We start from the raw sequence: 26,297 nt of genomic DNA, 5'->3' as shown, positions 1-26,297 counted from the left end.
TCGATTGGGGGTCCATTTCTGGAGCTTTCCATGTGTGCAGATCAGTATGCTTAAGTGCAGCGTGTTTGATGCCAGTTATGACTCTGGTTGTAGGCTTCTCTACCGAGTGGATGCGGGCTGACAGTCATTCTCAAGGGTGGTCAGTCACTGAGAAGTGAGCTCCTATGTAATTGACTTTATAAAGTGCTTTCCATGGCACAAACACTTCTGCCAGATGAGCTTGTGCTAATCCAGTGGGATACTACACATTTAATCTTAGTTATAATGAAAGGTATAGAGTTTGAAAAAGCTATATTAAAATAGAGATGCACCACAAGTACCTGCATTTAGATTTATGCTTAAAGCTTTAAGCAGTGGAGATTTGACTTGATGACAAAATCAAAATACGTACAACAGATGCTCCACTAAGTCTGAAGCCGTGAGGAATGAATCTCCGTGAGACATTAAAATTGCTGCGGTGGGCTGGCGTCCGGCCCGGGGTTTGTTTCCTGCCTTGCGCCCTGTGCTGGCTGGGATTGGCTCCAGCAGACCCCTGTGACCCTGGGGGCTGGAAAATGGCTGACTGACTGACATTAAAATCAAAGCAGACCTGTTTGGCGGGAACTTCCCATACTTGTATGTCCTCAGCTCAAAATAAATAAATGAATGTTTCTAAAATGGATAAAGAAAAAAATTCTCCTTTGACTTATGTAAGAAATACATCAGGATTACTGTATCTTTCATTGTATCACAGTGACCACTCATGTTCAATCTAAAATTAGGGATTATATTTTGTCCTTTCTGTGTTTTTAGTTTAACTCCATTTTGTTATTATATTTGTAGTTAGTGTATAGCGTGCTGGGTTTGTAATTGAAAAACGTGTCTGTTACGAATACATTGAATTGAATTAGATGAAATGGCAATGCACCTGCTTTGCATAACCTCCCCAAGTCACCTTAGGGGTCCTCTTTTTTTTTTTTTTTAATTCTGTACTGAAAATACTGGCAATTTGATGACAGTTTCAAATTGGTTGTTGCTTTATTGTTTCTATTTTAGGAAATATTACTCTATAATTACATTTTTTTTTTTTTATTGCAAGGCAAGCAAGCAGTGCTGCGTGGGGGTTTGGAAAAAAAAAAAAATTCACAGCTTAAAGAGAACGTAGGCAAACCCTGAAACCTTCTAGTTTAAAGCTCAGCGCCTTTGCCAGTAGGCCCTACTGCCAGTTGTGATTAACACAGGGTACGTCTACCACACGTCCAAAGCTACTTGGCTGTAAACTGGGCTGTTTCACCATCTTACTGTATTTTTAGTACTAGCCCGTCTTAAAGCAAGGTGGTCAAGGTCAACCAGCGATGGTGTAACTTTGCGTTTTGAGCAACAGGTGGAGCAGCGGTTAGTGCCAGTTTCTCACAGATCTGATCTTTATCTTTGTGAAATTCGCATGTTCTCCCTGTGTATGTCTACATTTTTTCCCCCCTCTCATATCTCAAAGGCATACATTTTAGGTGAATTGACGGCCCTATGGGGGTATTTGCGTGTGAGTAGGCCCTGCAGTGGTCTGGAAACCCATTTAGTTTTGGTTCCTGCTTTGCACCTGATGTTGCCTGAATAGGCTCTGGTCCCCTGTAGCCCTGAACTGGTTTAAGAAGTTTTGAAACTCGCAGTTAGAGGGACTCTGCATAAATGTACATTTTCTTTTAGGCACGGAGGAGTCCATATGCAGATTTTGTGAATGACGACTTGCAGCTCGGGACATAGGAGTGAATGTCTTTTTGGATTTTGTTGATGACTGATATTCTTTTGCAATTGCTGGGGACAAAAAAAAGTAAGAGAAAGGTTTGGGGGCGATGATCAGACCAGCTCAACGCCGCAACTTCAAAGACTCGCCACATTTTGAAAGCTGATGATTAATCCTGAAACACACATTTCAAATCTAATAGAAAGTAACAAAATGTGGCGCATTTTGGCAGTAAAAAATAATATTGTGGAGAATTTACCGTGGCCCACGATTGCCTAAGCGATCATCCGTTGAGCCTGTGAGCACTTCATTGATTTGTCTCCATTTCAAAGCTCACATATCATCAGCTTTCGCTTATAAATATGATGCGCATTGCTTAAGGGTGCATAATTAGTCCAGCAGTAAAGAAAAACAGACATAGCACATGATCAGAGAGAGAAAAGGAAACGTTCAATCATTGCAATTTCAGTCCTCAAGGGATGAACATCCTCTGTGTTCAATGTCAGCCATCTTAAAAGGCTTCACGATTTGGATGCATTCCTGTAGACTTCAGTGAGGTTCTCTTGGTGCTAATTTATTTATTTATTTTATCGGGTAGTGTCTGTAAAAGATAATGTAAAGGTGTTCTGTCTAGTAACAAGTTCTCAAAGTGGGTGCACCGACCCTCGAGCCCTGAGCTCCACACCAAATGTCACTTGTGAGTTTTGTCTACTTAAATGCATGCAGTGCTTACAAAAGTAGTTAAAGATGACACCTTTGTATTCGAGGGGCTAAGGGGAAGCCCACTTGATTGAGCGTGGAGAGAGCGAGGAAACTCCGTGTGTGAAGCTTTCTGCAGAGAAGACCCCATGGTGCAGGAGACTGACCTCACTTCAGCCCTACTTGGATTTCACAGTCTTGTGAGCGAAGCTGGAATGAGGTTGGCGGGCATCGTGGCCTAGTAACTAAAGTGGGGGACTTCAGAGCCACAAGGACCGGGAGCAGGATGTTTATTAGACCTCTTATTGACCCACAGTGGTGGCTTAGAGTCTTTTCAAAGAAGTTCTGCCCTTTAATATCAGGAAGGAGAATTACAAAGCCTACTGGTACGTACATCTCTTAAATGTATAAAGACAGACATTATTCACTTCATATTTGGTAGCGCAAGCTCCACTAATTATTTTTGTGTTTATTTTCTGTTTGCTTTTTGGTCTTGTTAATAAATTCTCCTGTTTGTTAATCCTTATTTGAAATTAATTCTTTATTAATGTTTTCCAATTAAAATTCATTGCTTGAGGTCTGTAGTTACTTCACAGTTAATTAATTAATTAATTAATTTCAAAGGTGTTTAATTCAAATTAGAATTGCTATAAATATTTCACTTTCCTGAAAGTACAATGTGATGTCCCCAGGCAAAGTGTTTACCCTAAAACAGGGGTGTCGAACTCCAGTCCTGGTGGGCCGCAGTGGCTGCTGGTTTTCATTCTTACCACCTTCTCCATTAGTAACCCTGATTACTTCTTTTAATTAACTTGACTCTGGCCCTTGTACTTGTTTCTTTTTTCTTTAATTAGCAGCCAAACAATAACGAGACACAAAACGAGTCCGAACCACCTGTGCCCATCAGACAATATCTGAATATAAAGAAAGGTGAAGGTCTCGGTAAGGCTGATCTCTCAGGTCACCAAAACATTTTGACGGAATAAAAAACAGAAAACCAACAGTTTTGGAAATGTCTGCTGTGGCAGAACGAGAGCAGCAACAAGCCATGGAATTAAATAACGGGCTTAATTAACAGCAAGAATCGGCTTCTCATTAAGAGATTAGTTGGAGTGAAATTGGTTGGAGTTTGAAGCCCCAGTTTAGCTGGTCATCTGTCGGCTCGTTTCACGTCTCATTTCTGCTTTAATGAAGATAAGTATCAATTCACAGGACTGAATCCTTCTAACAGGGCTATTAAAGTGATGAGAAAAAAGTGAATTAGCAGTGAAAACTGGTCACTGATTAGGAAAAGGGTGAGAATGAAAACCTGCAGCCACTGCGGCCCTCCAGGCCTGGAGTTTGCCACCTGTGCCCTAAAAGGTCAATCGATCCACTTTCTAACGCACTCATGTAGTTCGGTGTCAAAAGACAACAAAAGGTGCTACTTAAAACAGATCGCTCGCAATTTTTGTGAATATTTAAACTGACAGCATCAAAGCCCTCATGCTGCCCATCAGAGTTGTCTTGCAGACAGAAAGTGACACTGGCCGCCAAGACGATGAGTTAATGCTGACAGACTGCCAACATATCCTGAGAGAAAAAAAAAGCAAAGTGTTAACAGTTCCAGCATTTGACAACAAACAGGTCAAATGGGTGGTGGTGCTTTTACTAAAGACGCCTTACAGAATCCTGGTACCAGAGTTTTTAAAAAAAAAAAAAAAAAGATGGCAGTGACTACATACTGTATTTCAGCAAAGAGTCCCATCCATTTTAAACCAAAGATGTCACTTTTCATAGCAAGCTGGCAGCACAAGCCTTTCGAGCCACAGTATCTCCGATCTGCTGACCGAGCGTGACTTTATCTCCTTTTTCAAAAGAGGGCACAGCACACAGAGCAGTAGGGCAAGGGATAGCAGGCCAAGCTAAAAATGCGAAGGTGTTTGAGCACACTGAGCGTTTTCACAAAAGCAGCCTAATGTTGTGGGAAAAGTGTGTTTCTGTGGTGTCAGCCGTCAGTGCGGCGAGGACAACATCTGCAAGTGCAGCCTAAAAACGTCAAAACATCAAGCAACTAAAAATAGCAGGCACGGAGAAGAGGAAAGGGCTGGTGGCTGGCACTGCAGTGCCATGTGCTCTGGGGTGCCTCCTCTTTTAGGAGCACTCGGCCTGGGGAATCTCAGGGCAGAGAGGCCTTGGCGTAAGAGATTACAGGCCTTAAGGACCTTTTACGGTAAGCTGCAGGGTTATGTGGGCTGGCTGTAATAATTTTAAAATCACCAAGACCAGTACTGCGACTTGCAGGGTATTGAATTTGATTGTATTTAAATTTCCACTGTTTAAAATGCATCCCAGTGGGCCACCTAATCCTATTAGAACACTCTAGACGAGAACAGGCCATTCAGCCCAACAAAGCTCACCAGTCCTATCCACTTATTTCCTCCAAGAAAACATCAAGTCGCGTTTTGAAAGTCCCTAACGTCTTACTGTCTACCGCACTACTTGGTCGTTTATTCCATGTGTCTGTGGTTCTTTGTGTAAAAGATTCCATAAGTACTGGTTTAGGCGGGCATATGCATCAGTTATAGGCCTGGAGGATGTGTATATCTCAGTGGTTCTCAACCAGTGGGGCGGGGAGCGCAAAGATGTGAAAAAAAGAAAACAAGAATCAAAAATATGAAAAATACATCTATTGAAACCAAAACAAATTAATTTAAACTACATTCTGATACTAGAAAGATAAATATAGAGTTAGATAAATGTCGAGAAAAGTTAAGTAGTGTGGTCCCCGGCCGGGCTCCAGGAGGACCAGAGGAGGGCTTGTGCCTCCTCCAGACCGCGAGGGGGCATCCATCCTGGTTGTGTTGGGGGCCTCGGGTAAAGGGCTTGGAAGCCCAGCCCTGTAGGGACCCGTGGCCACCGCCAGGCGGCGCCCCGATGCCAGTATATCCCGTTAGGTCCCCGGCAGAAGACCAGAGGAGGGCTTGTGCCTCCTCCAGACCGAGAGGGGGCGTCCGTCCTGGTTATGCTGGAGGCCTCGGGTAGAGGGCTTGAAAGCCCAGCCCTGTAGGGACCCGTGGCCACCGCCAGGCGGCGCCCCAGAGCCTGATTATCGCACTTCCGCCACACCAGGAAGTGCCGGGGGGGAAACGACAGGGGACACCCGGACGGCTTCCGGGGCGCAGCCGGCACTTCCGCCACACAGGGGTGTGTCCGCGGGAGATTGCCGGGAAGCAGCTGGAGCCCATCCGGGTTCCTATAAAAGGGGCCGCCTCCCTCCAGTCATTGGCGGAAGTCGGGTGGAAGAGGACGGAGCAGGAGTGAGGACTGGAGGCGACCAGGAGAAAGAGAGGCACAGGACTGTGTGGCCTGGACATTGGGGGAATCGGTGCTGGAGGCACTGGGGTTTGTGAGTGCACTAATTGTAAATATCTGCAAAATAAATGTGTGTTGGGTGGAACTATGTTGTCCGTCTGTGTGTGTCCGGGCCAGCGTTCACAGTAGGTATAATAAAATATGCATTTATGATATATCATTAATTAAAAAAGAACAAATTGGTATTCGTGGGATCCTTTCAAAAAAACGTTAGGGGTGAGCGATTAAAACTGCTATGAAAACTCAGGTCGCAAATACTTAAAGGTTTAAAAACGCTGGTCTATCTAGTTACCAATTTAAGACATCCTACTAATGACAGCCAGTGCACTGAAGTGCCAAAGTCACTGGACCTTCAACTTCAAGGTGGGCTATTTCAATTCCATCCCCACCCTCAATGTGTGATTCTGAGTCAGTCATCCATTCTGTAGGTGCTCCGCTATTAATAAAATGTATTGAAACACCTGTAGTGTATCGTGACATTGTTAGTTGCCTTGGGTAAAGAAATAATCATAATGGGGCTTAGGTAGTCTTGTGTAGAGCATACTGAGGTGGAGAACATGTGCCCCTAAATTTCTAAAGTTACAAAGGTTTTATTTATGGGCCTTTAGTTTAGCAGTGCTAGTCCCTTAATTATTTTTTAAGTGGGCATCAGTGGATTTGATTCCTCATAAGTCAATGACTTTGATGTTAGTGCAAGTGGGTTGAGAAGCTTTGTTACTTATTACCGAATCTAGGTGGTCATCTGTAGGAGCATCAATTAAGTGGGCTACTCATAAGTGTTTTAATGACTGTGATCCCCTTGTTTAGCTGCCGGCTGGATTAGTGGGCTCTGTTTCCTACAGTGAGATAGGAGGTACAGAGCTGGCAGAGGGGGGCGGTGCTCGGCCTCATTAATTATTCTTCTAGGTGGGTTTGCATAAGGGCTTCATCTTCAAATTACTGTCTACGGGGTTCTAGTAAAGGGGCTACTAGATTAGATGTTTTGGTCCCCTAACTATTGAATTTGGTGATTTTGTAAATTGGAAGGCTTCTTCTCTTCCACCCATTTAGACATGGTACCAGGGGCTACTGGATGGGGGTGTTAATCCTCCAATTGCAAACTTAGGATGGTTTTGTTTATGTGCATCTGGATGGCCCTAAATCACAGGCTATTGATTAAAGTGGTCTGCTAGAGGACTCCAGAGGTGAAGATGTTGCCACCCTTATCATTTCTCAGGCTGTTCCTGTACAAAGGGGGTACTCATCTGATTTGGACCCACAGCTCCTGGATTAGGCACCCTTACATATCTGACTGCTGGTTTAGGGGACCTGATCCTGTGAATACTGGTGTAGGTGCTCCTGTATATGGGCTACCCACTTAAGATGCCCATTCCCATTTTTTCTGGTTTACCTTCTTCTTTATTCTGTCTACAGGATTAGCCAATATACAGTGGAACCTCGGTCCACGAACGTCTCAGTACACGTACAAATCGATTTACGACCAAAAAGTTCGCCAAACTTTTGCCTCGGTTCACGACCACACACTCGGTATACCAACAAGCCAGTTTCCCTTTCGGTTTGTACATGTTCAGTCTCTCCCTGTGCATTTCCTGTGCAGCGAGAGCGAGGGCGCGACACACACTCATACGAGAGACACACACACACACAGAGGCGCACGAGAGAGACACACACACACAGAGGCGCATGAGAGAGACACACGCACACACACACAGAGGCGCATGAGAGAGACACACGCACACACACACAGAGGCGCACGAGAGAGACACACGCACACACACACAGAGGCGCATGAGAGAGACACACGCACACACACACAGAGGCGCACGAGAGAGACACACACACACACACACAGAGGTGCACGAGAGAGACACACGCACACACACACACAGTTGCGCGAGACAGACACACACGAAACAGAGAGCGAGAGAGGGAAGGAGGGCTGGACACATAAGGTAGAGAAGGCTTGTTTTTGTTTTCAGTTCTGTTTCCAGCGATCGGTTCGCAGCGTGCATTGTTGCAATGTTACTTTTCTTGGTGGTTTATTAAATTACAGATTTTTCAGAAGTTTCTTTTATTTCCCTGTACTTAAAACTCATAAAAAAAAAAGAGTGTTTTTAGCGAGCAGTTCCTAGCACTATAGCGCGAACTATTGCAGTGTTAGTTTTCTCTGTTGTTCAAGGTTTTCTTAGTGTTATTCAATGTTTTTACATTTAGTTTACTATTACGCTGTGCATTCTATGGTATAATTAACAATATTTGTGCTTAAAAACTAAAAACAAATATATTTACATACAGTTCGTACGGTCTGGAACGGATTCATTGTATTTACATACAATCCTATGGGGGAACTTGCTTCGGTTCACGACCAAATCGGGTTACGACCAGAGTTTTGGAACAAATTATGGTCGTGAACTGAGGTTCCACTGTACCTATTATTTAACTGGTTTAGATGGTCTTAATAGGAGCTACTGGGGTTTGTGTTTGACCAATTTATGATTGGCTTGGCGTTCTTGTATAGTAGTGACACTGACACTGTTGGAGGCTTGTACCCCTAAGCACTTGTTCAGGTGGTCTTGCAGATAGGCTACAGATTTAAAGGGTGTGACCCCTTAGTTACTGAATTAGGTGACCTTCTATATCTGGCTGCTGATTTCAGGGTTTAGTCTCCAGGTTAAGGTTTAGATGGCTTTTTATACAACCAGCATTATAGGGTGGCTGTGTGTTAAACTTCTGGCTGAGCACTCTTTGTACACCTGGTTACTCTTTTAGGAGGCTCAGTCTCCACGTCACTCATCTAAGCTGCGTTTCATCATTTAGATGCTCTCCTTCTATGCTGGGCTGCAGTTTCTTTATATTCCTGTTTCATCGCTGGTTCAGCTGGCTTTATCCTATCTGGTGACTGGTTTGGGAAGCTCTCTGTTCTTCAGTGGTTGGTGTATATACGTAGATCTTGTCATTTTGTGTGTTCAGGCCTTGGGGTGGCTTATGACTTTCTCGCTCATTGGAATGTCTTTGTCTCAGCTGCCTGCTGATTCTGCTTTCGGCTGTTAATCTGCTGGCTACTGTGCCTGTGCCCTTCACGGTTACCGTTTTTAGGGGGTTTGCCTTTCAAGCAAGTGTCTCTGGAACTACCATGATGGTTAGTCTCCAAGTTCATAGTGAGGCTGCTGGGTGGGCGGAGAGGGTTGTGGGTGTAGACTGGCATCTAAGTAACCAATGTTTGTGTTATATAGCACCTTGATGTTTAACAGCAGGGGCCTATGGGATTTATAAAGTGCTCACTATATATAGTATATTTGGAGAATATTTATAAGCGCACAACGCCCCACTGCTCTTCATCTCTGGGACTCATTCCTCCTGTTCATACTTGGGGGGAAAAAACGAAAATAAAAAAAAAACCAACTCTGAGCCACAAAACATTGTCTCGCCTCAAAGATTCACTAGTGAATTATTGATCGCATCTCCTCTGTTGCGCTCCACTGCTCACTCGCAGAAGAAAAGCCGAAACAAATAGGAATGAAGCTACGGGGAGAAACAGAAGTGCCTGAATTAGCTTCACAGATGCCCGTGGGGCAGCCTATCAAAATTTCTGCATGTCGCATATAGCCGAAGGCAAAAAACAAAAAGAAAATAGGGAATCGGATCCATGCACGAAACAAAGCACTCATCTCCCAATCTCGCCTGACGTTGGGGGAATAAAAGAAAGGCTGTCGATAGTGCTGCCAGTCCACCCAGTCGCCCCAGTCTCTCCTGGTGCACATTATCATGTCCACTGGGGGCTCTACGTGCTGGACTTGGAAAATGTTTTTTGATGAGAGCCTAACACTTCATTTTACCTTTAAGAATTTCAATACACACAATATATCCATTCAGTTATTTATTATTTTAATTAGGTTTCTCCATTATATATTTGTAGGGAGCTTTTAGTCTATCAGAACAGCATAATGTACAACTCGGGAGTCTGACGTGGCTGGCAGTGTGGCCACCTTGTGCCAGTTTAGTCCCCTGACCCTGGCACTCATTAATGTAGTGACTCAGAGCAAGTCATTTAACCTGCCTGTGTGCAGTTGTACAAAGATGGAACCCTTCATACATTTTTATACCTGTAAAATGCCTTGAGATGTCATTCACCAGCAAAAATAATTTGAAGCTCCTTTAATATTGTTAAGCTGAAGGGAGGAGGATTGCTTTTAGGCCTTACAATATTGAAAGTTTTATTTGACTTAGTAAATCTGGCCTCCAGACATGAGTGTTGTTTTAAGTAGTCCAATAGGAATGTATTTTTTAATCAGGAGAGTTATCTTGCATTTGAAGTGTCTTTTTCTTTCATTTAGGCGTTGATCTTTTAATACAAGTGTAACTGACAAGGCTGCAACCATTCTAAGACGAGAAGAAAATTCAATTTAGGCAGTCGGAAGGCTAGTCTTGAAGACACTGGAGTGTGAAAACCCACACCACACACAAGGTGTGAAATAAAAGGAGGTCCTGGGTTGGTGTGGGACCTCTAGTTAACCCTTTGAGTCCCCTGAAAGCCCGACCATCAAAATTGTAGAGGTTCCATCCATTATCCAACCCACTATATCCTAAAATAGGGTCAAGGGGGTCTGCTGGAGCCAATCCCAGCCAACACAGGGTGCAAGGCAGGAAACAAACTCTGGGCAGGGCAGGGTGCCGGCTCACCGCGCGCACACACTAAGGACAATTTAGGATCACCAATGCACCTAACCTGCATGTCTTTGGACTGTGGGAGGAAACCCACGCAGACACGGGGAGAACATGCCAACTCCACGCAAGGAGGACCCGGGAAGCGAACCCGGGTCTCCTAACGTTCGAGGCAGTAGTGCTACCCACTGCGCCACCGTGCCGCCCTTGTAGGGGTTCCTTAAAATAAATTTTTAAAACACGTTATGGTGTTCTATCCCATCACTGGGATTGTATGAAAGTATTGTAGCAGTTAGGGCTTCACTGGGTGGGTGAGGCTACATGTTTGAGGAGCGGCAGCTTATCCAGTAGGGAAGGGAAGTTCATTCTTTGAAAAGCATCCAAAGGATTTAAAGAAGAGAAAATGAATAAATAAGAATCCCATTGGTGTCTGGCTTGGTGTCAGTGGTGCTGTAGAGTGTGACAAGGGATGCAGAAAGTGGAAGAAATTGCTGATGCCGACAGTCTTCACATTTCAGCAAAAAACTACTTGATCCTTGAAATGATGTGCTTCTGTCTTTTGTGCTCTTAAACTTCCTAGAACTGCAGTGGGGCACATTCACCTTAATCTGCAGGATGAAATTAGCATTTTAGAACTGCACACTCAGTGTCTAAGTGTTTATGCCCAGTGACAAGTGGGTATTCTGTGTGATGCTGATGAGAAGTACAAGGTATCATGACATTTGTTTGCAGCTTGTAAATCCAAATAGCATGCAATTTACCATCCATCCATTTTCCAACCCGCTGAATCCGAATACAGGGTCACGGGGGGTCTGCCGGAGCCAATCCCAGCCAACACAGGGCACAAGGCAGGAACCAATCCTGGGCAGGGTGCCAACCCACCGCAGGACACACACAAACACACCCACACGGACCAATTTAGAATCGCCAATCCACCTAACCTGCATGTCTTTGGACTGTGGGAGGAAACCCACGCAGACACGGGGAGAACATGCAAACTCCACGCAGGAAGGACCCGGGAAGCGAACCCGGGTCTCCTAACTGCGAGGCAGCAGCGCTACCACTGCGCCACCGCGCCGCCCCACCCCAGATAGGGGACGTATTGCAATTTACCTACTTAAGATATTCATATGTTTACTTATAATGTTCTCCATAGCTATTTTTAGTATAACATATTCCATAGTACCAGAGTGAGACTTCAGAGTTCAGCCAACAGTGCAGCACTAACTAGACCCCCTGATTACTACGGGGTATTTCATACACTCACTCCCTGCCAGTCAACCAGTTCACATATCAGTATGCCAATGTAAAGATATGGAAATGCCTGTATTATTTCCCAAAGTGCCAAAAGAATGCAGTCACTACAGCAAGGCACTACACAAAATCAAATTTAGGGTAACCTAAAAAATATCATGTCAGGAGCACCATTAGCAGAGTACTCACAAGAGTATAATGTGCTGTGACTAAACTAGCTTCGACAACGTACTGTATGCACAAATAATGAAAGCGGAGTGTAGATTCCGGACGGCAAAACACAATGCTGTGGATTCCATCCCCTCCACTGACACTTGTCAAAGTATGGAAACCAAATGATATTCTACCTACAAAGTGCTACTGTAGGAAGACGCTTTGTAAAGTAAGACTGTGATTTTATTTGGTAATCTGATCGTGATGCATGTATCATACCTTGGAACCAAACTGCTCCTGAATGATCCTCAATGGTGGCAAAGCAATGTAGCGGTTAACAAAGAGGATGGGCATTTCGCTTCCTCCTCTGGGTCACTGCATGCCACTGGCAGGGTTTTCATGCTACATGTGGGGTACTACACCCACCCTGCAGTTTGTGAGAGTTGCAATCAATGCTCAATGGCAGCAGATCAAGGCAGTTTTGTTTTATTAATATACATTCATTTATATAATTTAGTGTGGATCAGCAGCAGAGGGAACAAGGAAAGAACTGAACATGGACACGGTGCCAGTCCATCTAGGGCATCTAGGGCACTTCTTGCTCACAAATTGGAATTTCTAATTATCCTAACACAATTGACTATAGGGATGTTGGAGAAAACCAGAGTACCTTGGAAACCCCCCCAAGGAGACACAGGGAGCACATACTGTACAGTCTCCACATTGACAATAACTATGTCCAAGATTCAAACCCAGGCTGCTGGACTCCTAGCAGCAGTGCTAACCACCATGCCACCCTACTCTACATAGCAGTTAAATCAATTCATTTCATCAATGATAATCTCCATGCTGCTTTGCATTTGATAATCTCATCTACGCTCCAAGATATATTACTATGAAAAGTAACAAAAATTCTCAAATCCTTATTAATCTAGTTCAGTGTTGCAGAGGGGGTAGAGCTTCTGTTGACTGGATTGGGTGCAAAGCACAGACCACCTCTGAGCAGGTTACAGTTCCATTAAAGGACCCACTCACGCACACAGGGGAAATTTAGAAGAGACGGCTGTCTTCAGCTGCACATCTTGGATCTTGTGGACTGCACTGAACATTGAATTGAATCGAAGTTTTCTGAGCCCAGCTTTTCCTGTATAATCATGCTGGGACTCCTAGCCTATCAGAAACCATAGATCCATCAGGTAACAGTGTTAACTATTAAGTCGCCATCTTGTCCATGTGACAGATGTAATATAAAATAGTAAGTTGATTGGCAATGATTATGTTTTTATATTTTTCTGCCTTATAAAACTCTGTCAGCCATTCATCATTCATTTATTTATCAGTCCATTAGAGGGTCATAGGAATTTGGAATCAATCCTGGCACCTGCATATGTAAAACTTTAGCAGAGAATCTGTCCATCACAGTACCATTCTTAAATGAATCTTTTTTTTAATACTAAGGAGCTTTGCCCCTTGCTCACTTCGCTCGCCAACCCCCGGGCGGACACTACGTGCTAGCTGCTTGGCGGTTCAGCCGCTCGTTTTCAATTTAAACAGATTGTTATTTTCATGGGAATTGTTACATATGCATAACAGAACTATTTTACATTACAGCGAATAATTAACCATATTAAAAAATAGTAAAACGTAATAATTTGAAAGTAAATTATGTTTCATGTTGCATTATACGATGTCATTCTGTTTGGATTTGAAATTAACAGGTAAACACTTTTTAAACTTACACTTTTACTTTAAAACTTCAGTAAAAACAATTTTTTGAATTAAATTTTCGTCAATATCGCATTGAATTTTGATTTTGTGTTTGGACTTACATTGTGACAATGCAAGGTACAACTGCCCGTGAGTGAATTTCATTTCTTCCTCTCTAATAAATAAACTGACTTTTTCGAATGTTTGTCTCTGTGATTTGTTAATTGTCTTTGGAAAAGCTATTCTAACAGGAAACTGTAAATGTTTTAACACGAGTGGCATATCAAGATCTCCTTTGGTGTCTAATGTTATCCATGGGAGATGTACACCATTACCTTCCTTTGATACATCCTTCTTTCTACATTAACTTGGCCAGTGAAAGACCGGACGGTGTTAACGTTTGTAGATATTCTTCATGATATTGTAACTTGATGTTTTCATCTTCCACACGATCGCCTCCAACTGTTTCAGCAGAGTCTATTGGTATGCATGTAACCAATTTGCCATGTAACCGATCGACAATTTTTGCGTTAATTCATTTGACTTCATTATTTCTCGGTGCTAGGATTGTCCGCATACTCATTTCTTCTGTTGATAACCCTTCGTGATGAAATTCTTCAATAAGATTTGGACATAATAAGTCTTCTTTTATTGGGAACTTAAAGTGAGGAAAACGTAAAAATTTATAAGAGCTAAGAGAGCAGGAACTGTGTCTGCCAAAAGCATTCACACGAATGAGAGGTGAGTGGGTTGTGTGTGTGGTTGAATATGATTGAGAGGAGGGCATGACTTGAAAAAAATCTCATGGCCAAAGTCTACGTGCTGGACTTGGAAAAATCTCTTTGAAAAAGTCTTGTCTCAGGATTTCCTTTTTTAATAGAGAGAAATGGCCTACCCTTGGTATCACAATGAGAGCACAAGTAAGATCCCAGTGCCACATCCTGAATGTCCTCAACTCTGCCTACTAGTAGGGGAAATTCACAAACTCCAGCAGCAGCATACTGATAAAAATAAACAATATTAAATTAAAGAGTGATAAAAAAGCAGGTATAACAGACAATAACTTTGTATAATGTTAACGTTTACCCCCCGGGTGGAACTGAAGAGTCGCATAGTGTGGGGTCTCCTCAGTCTGTTAGTGGAGCAGGACGGTGACAGCAGTCTGTCGCTGAAGCTGCTCCTCTGTCTGGAGATGATCCTGTTCAGTGGATGCAGTGGATTCTCCATGATTGACAAGAGCCTGCTCAGCGCCCGTCGCTCTGTCACAGATGTCAAACTGTCCAGCTCCGTGCCTACAATAGAGCCTGTCTTCCTCACCAGTCTGTCCAGATGTGAGGCGTCTTTCTTCTTTATGCTGCCTCCCCAGCACACCACCGTGTAGAAGAGGGCGCTCGCCACAACCGTCTGGTAGAACATCTGCAGCATCTTATTGCAGATGTTGAAGGACACCAGCCTTCTAATGAAGTATAGTCGGCTCTGCCCTTTCTTACACAGAGCATCAGTATTGGCAGTCCATTCCAATTTGTCATCCAGCTGCACTCCCAGATATTTATAGGTCTGCACCCTCTGCACACAGTCACCTCTGATAATCACGAGGTCCATGAGGGGCCTGGTCCTCCTAAAATCCACCACCAGCTCCTTGGTTTTGCTGGTGTTCAGTTGTACGTGGTTTGAGTCGCACCATTTAACAAAGTCCTTGATTAGGTTCCTATACTCTTCCTGCCCACTCCTGATGCAGCCCACGATAACAGTGTTGTCAGCGAACTTTTGAACATGGCAGGACTCTGAGTTTTATTGGAAGTCCGATGTATATAAGATGAACAGGACCGGAGAAAGTACAGTCCCCTGCAGCACTCCTGTGCTGCTCACCACAATGTCAGACCTGCAGTTCCCGAGACGCACATACTGAGGTCTGTCTGTAAGATAGTCCATGATCCATGCCACCAGGTGTCAATCTACTCCCATCTCTGTCAGCTTGTCCCTAAGGAGCAGAGGTTGGATGGTGTTGAATGTGCTAGAAGTCCAGAAACATAATTCTTATTGCACCACTGCCTCTGTCCAAGTGGGAGAGGGATCGGTGTAGCCATATAGATGATGGCATCCTCCGCTCCCACCTTCTCCTGGTATGCGAACTGCAGATGGTTGAGGGCGTGGCGGACCTGTGGCCTCAGGTGGTGAAGCAGGCGCTCCATGGTCTTCATCACATGTGATGTCAGAGCGACAGGCCGGAAGTCATTCAGCTCACTAGGGTGTGATACCTTTGGGACTCGGGTGATGCAAGATGTTTTCCAAAGCCTCGGGACTCTCCCCTGTTCCAGGCTCAGGTTGAAGATGCACTGTCGAGGACTCCCCAGCTCCAACGCACAGGCTTTCAGCAATCGTGGCGATACTCCATCTGGACCCACTGCTTTGCTGGCACGAAGTTTCCTCAGCTCTCTGCTTACCTGGGCTGCTGTAATTGTGGGTGGGGGGAAACTCTCTCCTATGCTGGTATCGGCAGAAGGATTGGTGGAGGGTGCAGTACTCCAAGGTGAGAGTGGGTTAGGGTGCTCAAACCTGTTAAAGAAATGGTTCATCTGGTTTGCTCTCTCCACGTCACTCTCGATGGTCGCACCCCACTTCGAGCTGCAGCCAGTGATGATCTTCATCCCAACCCACACTTCCTTCATGCTGTTATTCTGCAACTTCTGCTCTAACTTCTGCTGTACTGCTCCTTCGCCGCCCTGAGCTGTACTCGGAGTTCCTTCTACACGCGCTTGAGTTAATGCTGATCACCACCTTTAAAAGCCCTTTTCTTTTGGTTCAAAAGGCCCTTGATGTCACTTGTAATCCATGGCTTGTTCTTAGCATAGCAGCATACTGTTCTTACTGGAACCACAGTGTCTATACAGAAGTTGATGTAGTCATAGTGCAGTCAACAATCTCCTCAATGTTCTCACTATATGATCTTTGCAGGATATCTCAGTCCGTAGTTCCAAAGCAGAGCCTGCTTTGCCTCAGGGGACCACTTCCTGAATGAGCGTGTGGTTTTAGGTAGCTCCGTCACTCTTGGTTTGTAGTGAGGCTGAAGCAAGACCAGGTTATGATCTGCTTTCCCAAGCACAAGCGGCGGGGTGGCGCTGTATGTGTTTTTAACGTTTGTATACAGTAGGTTAATAGTCCAATTTCCCCGGGTGTTACAATCCACATACTGGGAGAAGACAGGTAATGTTTTGTCCAGCATCACATGGTTAAAGTCTCCAGCGATTAGCACAAGTGCCTCAGGGTGCTGTGTTTGTAATTTAGCAACAGTGGAATGCATGACGTCACCCGCTATCTCCACATCCTCCCGAGGAGGGATGTAAACAATAACAACAATGACGTGTCCAAACTCTCCGGGCAAGTAATAGGGACGCAGATTTGCGGCCAACAGTTCAATGTGCCTGCAGCAAGTGGAGATTTTAACGTTTACATGTCCAGAGTTGCAGTTGCCTAGACAGACGAGCAAAGGCAGCAAGACAAAACATGTGAGAATGGTAAGGTAAATAAATAAAACCTCAGAAAAGGTCACGACATTGACGTGTCTGTGGCATAACTGATGTAAGTGACACTTTGGACCCTCACAGTGAGGTTTAGCAAAATTAGTAAACTGCTTAGCGCTCCAAAAAGGCTAAAAACAGTCCTGTTGAGTGACTTCACATTAATACATGGCCCAGTTTTTCCTTCCATTATTATTATCTCCCTTTCTGTCACCGAATGGCAAAAGTGCTACTTAGGTCTTCCTGCTGTGGTTTTCCCAGTGGAAGTGTTTCAGCCATGCTGCAGTAGCAAAAGCAGCACAAAGGCAAATGACGCATACACAATTAAATTCTTATTATTTATTTATTTTTTTCCTCTTTTTTTTTTTTTTCTCATCAAAGCGTATAATTCATTCTGTCAGGCTTCATGAAATGATCGTTTCTATAAATTACACATGGCTGCAACCAGCTCAGTCACAGGGATTTGTCACTGGCCTTCCTTTGTTTATAAGATGCTCTCCTCAATGCAGCTGACCATCCCTCACATGAAACAGCGGGGTACACATGAGAACAAGGGCACAATCTCAATTATGATTTTATGCCATAACCTATTTTAAAAGGTTTAGTCAGCTATTTTTCAATTCCTGAAATTCTGGTTACGGGCAGTCCAGATGATTATTAATTAATCCCTATTTCATATGGTGCCTTTCACTGTGTGCTTTTTTCATCATAAATAATAATATGCTTCATAATTAATATTTCCTTTTGCAAGGCTTCCCTAGCCTTATCGTTAAATGCCAGGTTGAAACAGCAGCACTTCTCTGTGGTGCTCACAAGCTTCAGCAGAGGCACGTACTGTAATTTTCTGGATGTGCATTTCACTGCCCTCAATCTGTCCTCATTCCTCACTTCTAACCCACTGGCTTTTCTGCACTTCCTGCTCTTTACTTCTTTCTTTTAGTAGATTGTAACTACAAGGATGCAGAGAAACTCCAACCCTGGCAGAGCAGGACGGGAAGTGTGTGCCTGGCCCTTTAAATGGCTTTTTGGATCGGGGTGTGTGACAGCTGGGGCCACCAAGAGGCAGTGGCATATGGTGAGCCAAGTCACACAAGCAGCAGATAATTAATCAAACGTGCATTCAAGAGTCTTGTGCTCTATTCTTATTTGCTTTATTAAGCAGCAAGTGATGGTCTATGCTGTCAAAGGTACTATAAAGGATTTATTGAAACATACACTGTAAATAGTTGCACTATTCTATTTATATTCATATTGAGCTGCCACTTTAAAAAAAATGTAAATTATAAATTCATGGTACAGGTATTTACTTATTTCTAAAGTGGTGGCCCCAATACACTAAGTGACTTGCTCGAGGTCACAAAAGCCAACTATCGAAAAGAATTGAACAGTCATCTGTGACATTTACAGTTCAATGTATTAACCCTAAGCTGCTACACTAAGTACAACCAGAAGCCATGAATAATTGTGGCAAATACAATAAAAACTCTGTATAAGATGCACAAAAAGAGAAAACATATAGTGCCTTACCATTGCAAACAAGGCATTCCACGGGTACAGTTGTTCCCTTATTCTTGTCACAGAAAGTCACACAGAGCCAGTGGTGGAAACTGAAGCAGCAGCCTTGTGATTTACAGCCCAGTCCTTTGTGCCTCGAAGGCCACACCAAACTATTAATCAAAGTAATCCAAATCTGTTAATTACAGCAGCAGCTCTAAGTAAAGCATAAAGAAAATCAAATATTTTACGTCGCCTCTTTCTACAGTTCACTCCATCCCAGGTTTTGCATTGCTGTTTACTTGTGTCTGCAATGACAGCCCACTGCAGGTAAAGTCATACAGCCATGGTCACCTTAACCACCTGGGAGTGACGTCCATCCATCCATCCATCCATTCATTTTCAAACACATTTGTCCTGAGCAGGGTCTTGGGAAAGTTGGAGCCTATCCCAGAAAAAATTGGGTGAAAGAAAGAAACAACCCCAGTCCTTTGGAGGATAAACACACTCAGACACACACACACACTAGGGCCATTATAGCAATGCCAGTCCACCTAACCTTATGTCTTTGGACTGTGGGATGAAAGTGGAGCACCCAGAGAAAGCTCACGTGAATATGGGGAGTACCCAGGACATGAACCCAGCCTCGATGTCGTGAGGCAGCAGTGATACCACTACTCTGGTTACTACTTCAAGAAATGAAAAACCTGTAAATCCACCCATCTGTCTTCCATATCTGCTTATTACAAGAATAACTGCAAATCTAAATGGGGGAAAAAAAATGTAAACCCATTATCTTTGTTTTACATACCGTAAGAGTCTTACCAGAATTAACATCACGCCAAAGGACCTGACAGGCACAGTACATCCATTTCCTTTGTTCTTCAATGACCCCTCTAGCAGGTTACATGAGCCACTGGCAGTCTCACAGCAGTCCTCACAATCCAGTGTTTTAACCACTAGGAGACTCGGTCCACTGCTACATGAAGCCATCAAAATATGACAGGGTGCCTCGAGAGGAGCTGTGGTATTGTATGAAGAAGCTGGGAGTGGCAGAGAAGTACGTAAGAGTTGTACAGGATATGTACGAGGGAAGTGTGACAGTGGTGAGGTCTGCGGTAGGAGTGATGGAGGTGGGATTACATCAGGGATCAGCTCTGAGCCCTTTCTTATTTGCAACGGTGATGGACAGGTTGACAGACGAGATTAGACAGGCGTCCCCGTGGACTATGATGTTTGCTGATGACATTGTGATCTGTAGCGATAGTAGGGAGCAGATTGAGGAGACCCTGGAGAGGTGGAGGTATGCTCTAGACTCTAGAGTCTAGAGAGAAGAGGAATGAAGGTCAGTAGGACCACCACGACAGAATACATGAGTGTAAATGAGAGGGAGGTCAGTGGAATGGTGAGGATGCAAAGAGTAGAGCTGGCGAAGGTGGATGAGTTTAAATACTTGGGATCAACAGTACAGAGTAATGAGGATTGTGGAAGAGAGGTGAAGAAGAGAGTGCAGGCAGGGTGGAATGGGTGGAGAAGAGTGTCAGGAGTGATTTGTGACAGACGAGTATCAGCAAGAGTGAAAGGGAAGGTAGTGAGACCAGCTATGTTATATGGGTTGGAGACGGTGGCACTGACCAGAAAACAGGAGACAGAGCTGGAGGTGGCAGAGTTAAAGATGCTAAGATTTGCATTTGGGGTGATGAGGATGGACAGGATTAGAAATGAGGACATTAGAGGGTCGGCTCAAGTTGGGAGACAAAGTCAGAGAGGTGAGATTGTGTTGGTTTGGACATGTACAGAGGAGAGATGCTGGGTATATTGGGAGAAGGATGCTAAGGATAGAGCTGCCAGGGAAGAGGAAGTCCTAAGAGAAGGTTTATGGATATGGTGAGAGAGGACATGCAGTTGGTGGATGAAATAGAATAAGATGACAGAAAGATATGGAACAAGATGATCCACTACGGCAGCCCCTAACGGTACTGGCACGATGAAGAAGATAATGACATTGCTGTATTAAGTGTAAAATATCAGTCAAGCTACCTTTATGTTATATAGCATCTCACCTTAGTATCCCAGTGAGCGCTAAAGGTTCTGCACAGCATAAAATATAGAATGTAAAAGAAAAAAAAAAAAACCAACAGTCCTTATTGTGTATAGCATCCTGCCATAGAGAACACAGTTATTAGCACCACTATAAGGGCAGTACATTTGTTCCCTAATTTTTCCCATCACACATTAGATAATTTGGTTAAGGTCATACAGAGTTAGTGGCAGGCAATATGCCACTGTCCTAATGTTTTACAGTCCAGTGCCTTATACACTAGGGGCTACACTGACTACAATACAATACAGTACAGTTTATTTTTGTATAGCCCAAAATCACACAGGAAGTGCCGCAATGGGATTTAACAGTCCCTGCCTCTTGACAGCCCCCCAGTCTTGAATCTCTAAGAAGACAAGGAAAAACTCCCAAAAAAACCTTGTAGGGAAAAATGGAAGAAACCTCGGGAAAGGCAATTCAAAGAGAGACCCCTTTCCAGGTAGGTTGTGCGTGCAGTGGGTGTCAAAAAGAAAAGGAGCTCAATACAATACAATACAATACACAGAACAGAATAAATCCTCAATACAGCATAAAAATAAAAATGTTAGAAGTACGAAGCAGAATTTAACAGTAGATGATATCATATAATAAGATTTTGATATTTTTAAGGTCCCGGAGACCTCATCCATCAAGCTGTCTCCCCCATTTGGCCATTCCATAGCTGAAACCGTGTTGGGCCAGCCAATCCAATGAAAGGACCCCTCTTTCCCACGATTCCTGCGATCCTCCATCAGGGATGACTTTACCACAGGCAGGCAAAACAACTTGGCAGGTGGGCCGTGGCACCAAGTGCCACATTTGAGTACCGAGAAGAGAAACAGAATAGGTGAGGGTTAGTATCCAATTATAACTATCATGTTACTTATGTTTTAGTGCTAATGACTAACAACAGAGATGCAGTCTGTACAGCTAATCAGCAGCTCTAGTCAGGATATGACTACTAACTTAAGCCACGAAGCCCTGTTTCAATAATAATGTTGCCTTAATGTAAAAACAGTAAAGCAATCTTTATTTTACATTTTGTTACCACAGTAATCGCCAGCCCAGTAAGCGCTATGTGTACAGTGAGATTGTGTCTGGAGTTTTTTGTTTTATTCTCTTTGTTCTCCCTGACCATCAGACCTTATTTTATTCTTTGTTAATTAGCATTGCCATTTTTTTTTTTCTTTTTTTCTTTCTTCATCTTGTAAAGTACTTTAAGCTACATCATTTGTATGAAAACATGCTACAGAAATAAATGCTGTTGTTGTTCTTCATACTTCTGTTGTGCAGTGCAATGCCCAAGCAAAAGCTACCTAAAAGAATAAATTACTATGAAACGTGGATTAAAATGTACATGAAAAAATAATCAATAATCTATATTTTATGCAGTGACTCGCCACAGTAAACAGCACCCCGATGAACTTTACACATACAGCACAACTGTTTTCTCCCCTTGTGTTGTATGAGAGTCAAAGATCCCTAAAACACATACATTATATTAAGATCTAGTGAATTAACCACTAGGAGGCACTACTCACCATTAAATGAAGCATCGAACACCTGCTAATTACAACAGCGTCTGTGTCTGAAATGCAAAAGAAATATTAGTCATGCAATCCATATTTTATACAGCATCTTACCCCAGAAGCGGCATGGTGGCACAGTGGGTAGCGCTGCTGCCGCACAATTAGGAGACCCAGGTTCGCTTTCCGGGCCCTCCCTGCGTGGAGTTTGCATGTTCTCCCTGTGTCTGCATGGGTTTCCTCCCAAAGACATGAAGGTTAGGTGCGTTGGCGATTCTAAATTGCCCCTAGTGTGTGTGCCCTGCCCAGGGTTTGTTTCCTACCTTGCGTTCTGTGTTGGCTGGGATTGGCTCCAGCAGACCCCTGTGACCCTGTAGTTAGGATATAGCAGGTTAGATAATGGATGGATGGATGTATCTTACCCCAGAGGACACCACCCTGGCAGGTTGGATAATGGATGGATGGATCTTACCCCAGAGGACACCACCCTGGCAGGTTGGATAATGGATGGATGGATCTTACCCCAGAGGACACCACCCTGGCAGGTTGGATAATGGATGGATGGATGGATGGATCTTATCCCACAGAACACCACCCTGGGAGCTCTGCAGGTAGACTACAGCTGTTTCCTTAGGTCTGCAGTGGGGGCCTCAACAGGTTAAGTGACTGACATGCTGCTGAACTGGCATCCTTGGGGTTTACATAGCAATTGTTTCTCAATTGACTATTTGACTATTAATCAAATCCATCAAAAACCTCTTTTAATTAATTATAGTACAACAGCAAACCTGATTTAAATTTTTAAGGAAAAATCTATGAAGCAAACTTTATTTTACAGTACAGTATATAGAACATTGCCGCAGTGACCAGTACTGTATGCTGTGAAGCAAGTACAGTAAAATTATTTTTTATATTTCTATTGAGATCACTGGTAAATGAAACATTTGCTCAGGGCCATACTGGGAATGTAACTGGCAGCACGGTAAAATTATTTTTATATGTCTATATTGGGATAACTGGTAAATTAAACACTTTCTCAGGGCCACAGTAGAAATATAACTGGCAGCTTTATTGGTTAAAGTGCCAAGTCTTGCACCACACTTCCTATATGTATGCATACAGTGCCAGTTTTAAGCTCTTTTTGCATGACACATTATATCACATTTCATATGGTGGGAAGATATTAAAGGCACTATAGTAAATAAACTCTGATCAGTTGACCGTGCACTTTCTACCACTGTAGTCACTCTGTGCATCCCACACTCCCCTGCCCTTTATTTGGTATAACGTGACTCACTTTGGGTCGCAAAATGAGTCAGTGATGGAGGCTGAACCAGCAGCTATGTGGTTCACAGCCCAACACCTTCGTCAGCAGGCCACACTGCCTACCCTTGTGATTTCTAAGTGACAGAGTGAGCGTGGCAGTCAGTGAGAGGGCATATCTTGGAGGCCTCATAATAGAAGACATGAGCTATGAGCAACTACACCAAGAAGAAAGGAAAAAAATCTGGTTAGTATCTGGTGGAGTGTTAAGCATTTTGTCTGTTGTTGCTCAGGCTCACTTTGTCCTCTTCAGATTTCCCTTGTCAGCTACCATGGGACAAAACAGGAAGAAAATTAACTAACAACGTAACTCCCTTACGTGGCTTAATCCTGTTAAGGGTCACGAGAGCCACAGCCTATTGCAGCCACACTGGGCGAAAAGCAGGAGCTATCTGTAGCAAAGGTGCCAGTCCATCACAGGGCCGACACACACTCGTGGCGCCATTTGCTGCAAAGTCCCAGCACAAAACTATAACACAGCTCTGACGTACAGCGTAACGTGCAAGGCATTATATGAAAAAATATGGACAAAATCAGCTTTGCTACAACCCTTTCTGTATTACACCTTCTAATACAGTTGATGGGTGGCATGCATCATCACACTAGACTTTCAGATCTTTCTCTGCCAACCCTTGAGTCTCAAGATGGACTTATAGCTTTTTCTCTTGCTGTCTCCTCAATTTTTGGAAACCTCATTCTCTTCTCTTCTACGCATGTCCTGCTGAATCACTAATGCAATCCACTGATGCCTTCTCCATTTATGTATATGCATCTGATTTGGGGGTGTGATTTAGAAGTTACATTTTTTTGCTTAGCAGACACTTTTATCCAAAGTGCCATTCAACAGCAGATCTGAGTGGATGAGAAGGAGCATAGGACCTCCCAAGTGTCTCCATATATGTAGGTTGTGCAATATGGCCGGCCATTCACCCCCAGCCCGCCAGATGGAGCCCTTCTTGCAGCATGGAGGTGCCCCGAATGCCAGCAGGGAATTATGGAGATTGGAGATTTCCTTTGCAGCCCTGCTGGATACCACAGGGGCCGCTAGAAGGCGCTGCAGGGAGGAAAAGTGTTTATTTAACCTACGCCCTGGAAGTACATCCGAGTCACATGGACAAGGGGAATGACGTGCTTCCGGGGTGAAGAAAAGAACTTTTGATCTGACCCGGAAGTGATAGAAGATCACATGGACTGGGGATTGGAACACTTCCAGGTCAGGGACTATAAAAGGATTGTGGGAGCTCCCAGACGGCGAGCTGCGCTGGGTGGTAGGAGGGCAACGCATCTGGGGGTGGTGGGTTGTTTATTGTGATTGTTGTGAGTATATTAATGAGTATTGGGGAGAGGAGGGTGCTTTGTGCACTGTTGTTAATAAATATAGTCTACTTTTGGACTTTTATTTGGTGTCTGGAGTCTTGGACAGGGGTTCAAGGGAGCAATACTGCCTCCTATCTGTCACAAGGTGCAGACATACTGACTACTCTGTAGGCAAGCATTAAAGATTTGAACTTAATAAGTTGATCTGAAGACAGAAGTGACAGTGCCCACCTTGGCATGTTGAACACCAGACGTGCTGCTTCATTTTGAAATACCGGGTGTTGTAGATCAGGTGACGGTGGGAGGTATTTTGAGAGGTAATATATTTTTCTTCTAAAACATTTCTCTTGAGAGGTTGTGAATTATAAATTATAACAGGGGCATCCCAAAATCTGAACTGTCCCCTCCCTATTTCTTAGGTACCCCAAGCAGACCTTTAACCAATACATGGCAAACTGGGAAAATGTATACTATTGAGTTCATTAAGTCAAGCTACTGGGTCCTTCATCCTTTTACAGACAGTTAGCACAGCAACCCTGCTAGAAACCTCATTTCAGACGCTTGTGCTCATTATCTCATTCTTTTGATGGCTACCTAGACATCGTGACTAGAGGGGATGGGAAAACAGACTGACTAACGAATCTAAAGTAAAGTCTGAGGATTTAGCTCCCTCTTCTCTACCTTGATCTGGGGCAGCACTCACAAAACTGCATTTGCTGCACTTATATGGTGCTTGGTCTGACAATGCTCTCCTCTCACTCAGTGTCTGCTAAAGAGATGGAAGAGGAGGACATCACATCCTGTAAATCAGAGATTTCTGAACCTGGAAAACCACCGTACTGTCCCTCTGTTCTCTGATGGTGTAACAACAATGCAGAAATAGATAACTCTTTTTGGATTTTTTTTAATACACTGCAAGCATCTGTAACAGAAGTCTTGTACCAGCCATAACTATAATGCTGGTTAATCACAGAGTAAACCCACTGGGCCAGTAAAAACTTAAAAAAGAGACCTAACAGCATGTCTTTGAAATGTGGGAGGAAGCTAGAAGAAACTCACATAAACTCAGGGAAAACATGTCAAATCACAAAGGGGTAACCCAAGCAGGGAGTCAAAGTGCTGTGAAGCAGCAAAAGTTAAAAAAGCAAACAGATTTAAAGTGTGATGTGTCACTGGTGCTATTCACCAAATAATCACTCCTTAACTTTATAGCACGAACCAGCAGTCTACAAAGCATTTCACAGCTTAGCAATACTGATGTCAAAGGCTGGTCATGTAGTAGAAGCAAAGACGCTGACTCTGAAAGAGATATTTGGACACCTGCCCTATATATAGCTAGAGAGAGATAGATTTGAAAGGCACTATATAAGAAATACAGTAGATAAATAGATAGACAGATATGAAAGGCACTATAAGATAGATAGATAGACAGATATGAAAGGCACTATAAAATAGATTTGAAAGGCACTATATAAGAGATACAGTAGATA

The 26,297-nt window shown here is 43.6% G+C and overlaps 1 protein-coding gene across 1 annotated transcript in view; it reads left to right on the top strand.

The window, feature by feature from the left end:
• LOC120517718 (SH3 and cysteine-rich domain-containing protein 2-like) overlaps positions 1-26,297 on the top strand; it is a 44,040-nt gene that overhangs the window by 2,449 nt on the left and 15,294 nt on the right. The gene's annotated exons all lie outside the window — the stretch shown is intronic.

The sequence above is a fragment of the Polypterus senegalus genome, chromosome 17 (assembly GCF_016835505.1).
Source record: "Polypterus senegalus isolate Bchr_013 chromosome 17, ASM1683550v1, whole genome shotgun sequence".
NCBI classification, from domain to species: Eukaryota; Metazoa; Chordata; class Cladistia; order Polypteriformes; family Polypteridae; genus Polypterus; species Polypterus senegalus.
Note: the sequence above shows the minus strand (reverse complement) of the source record. Positions and strands in the feature narration are given on the sequence as shown.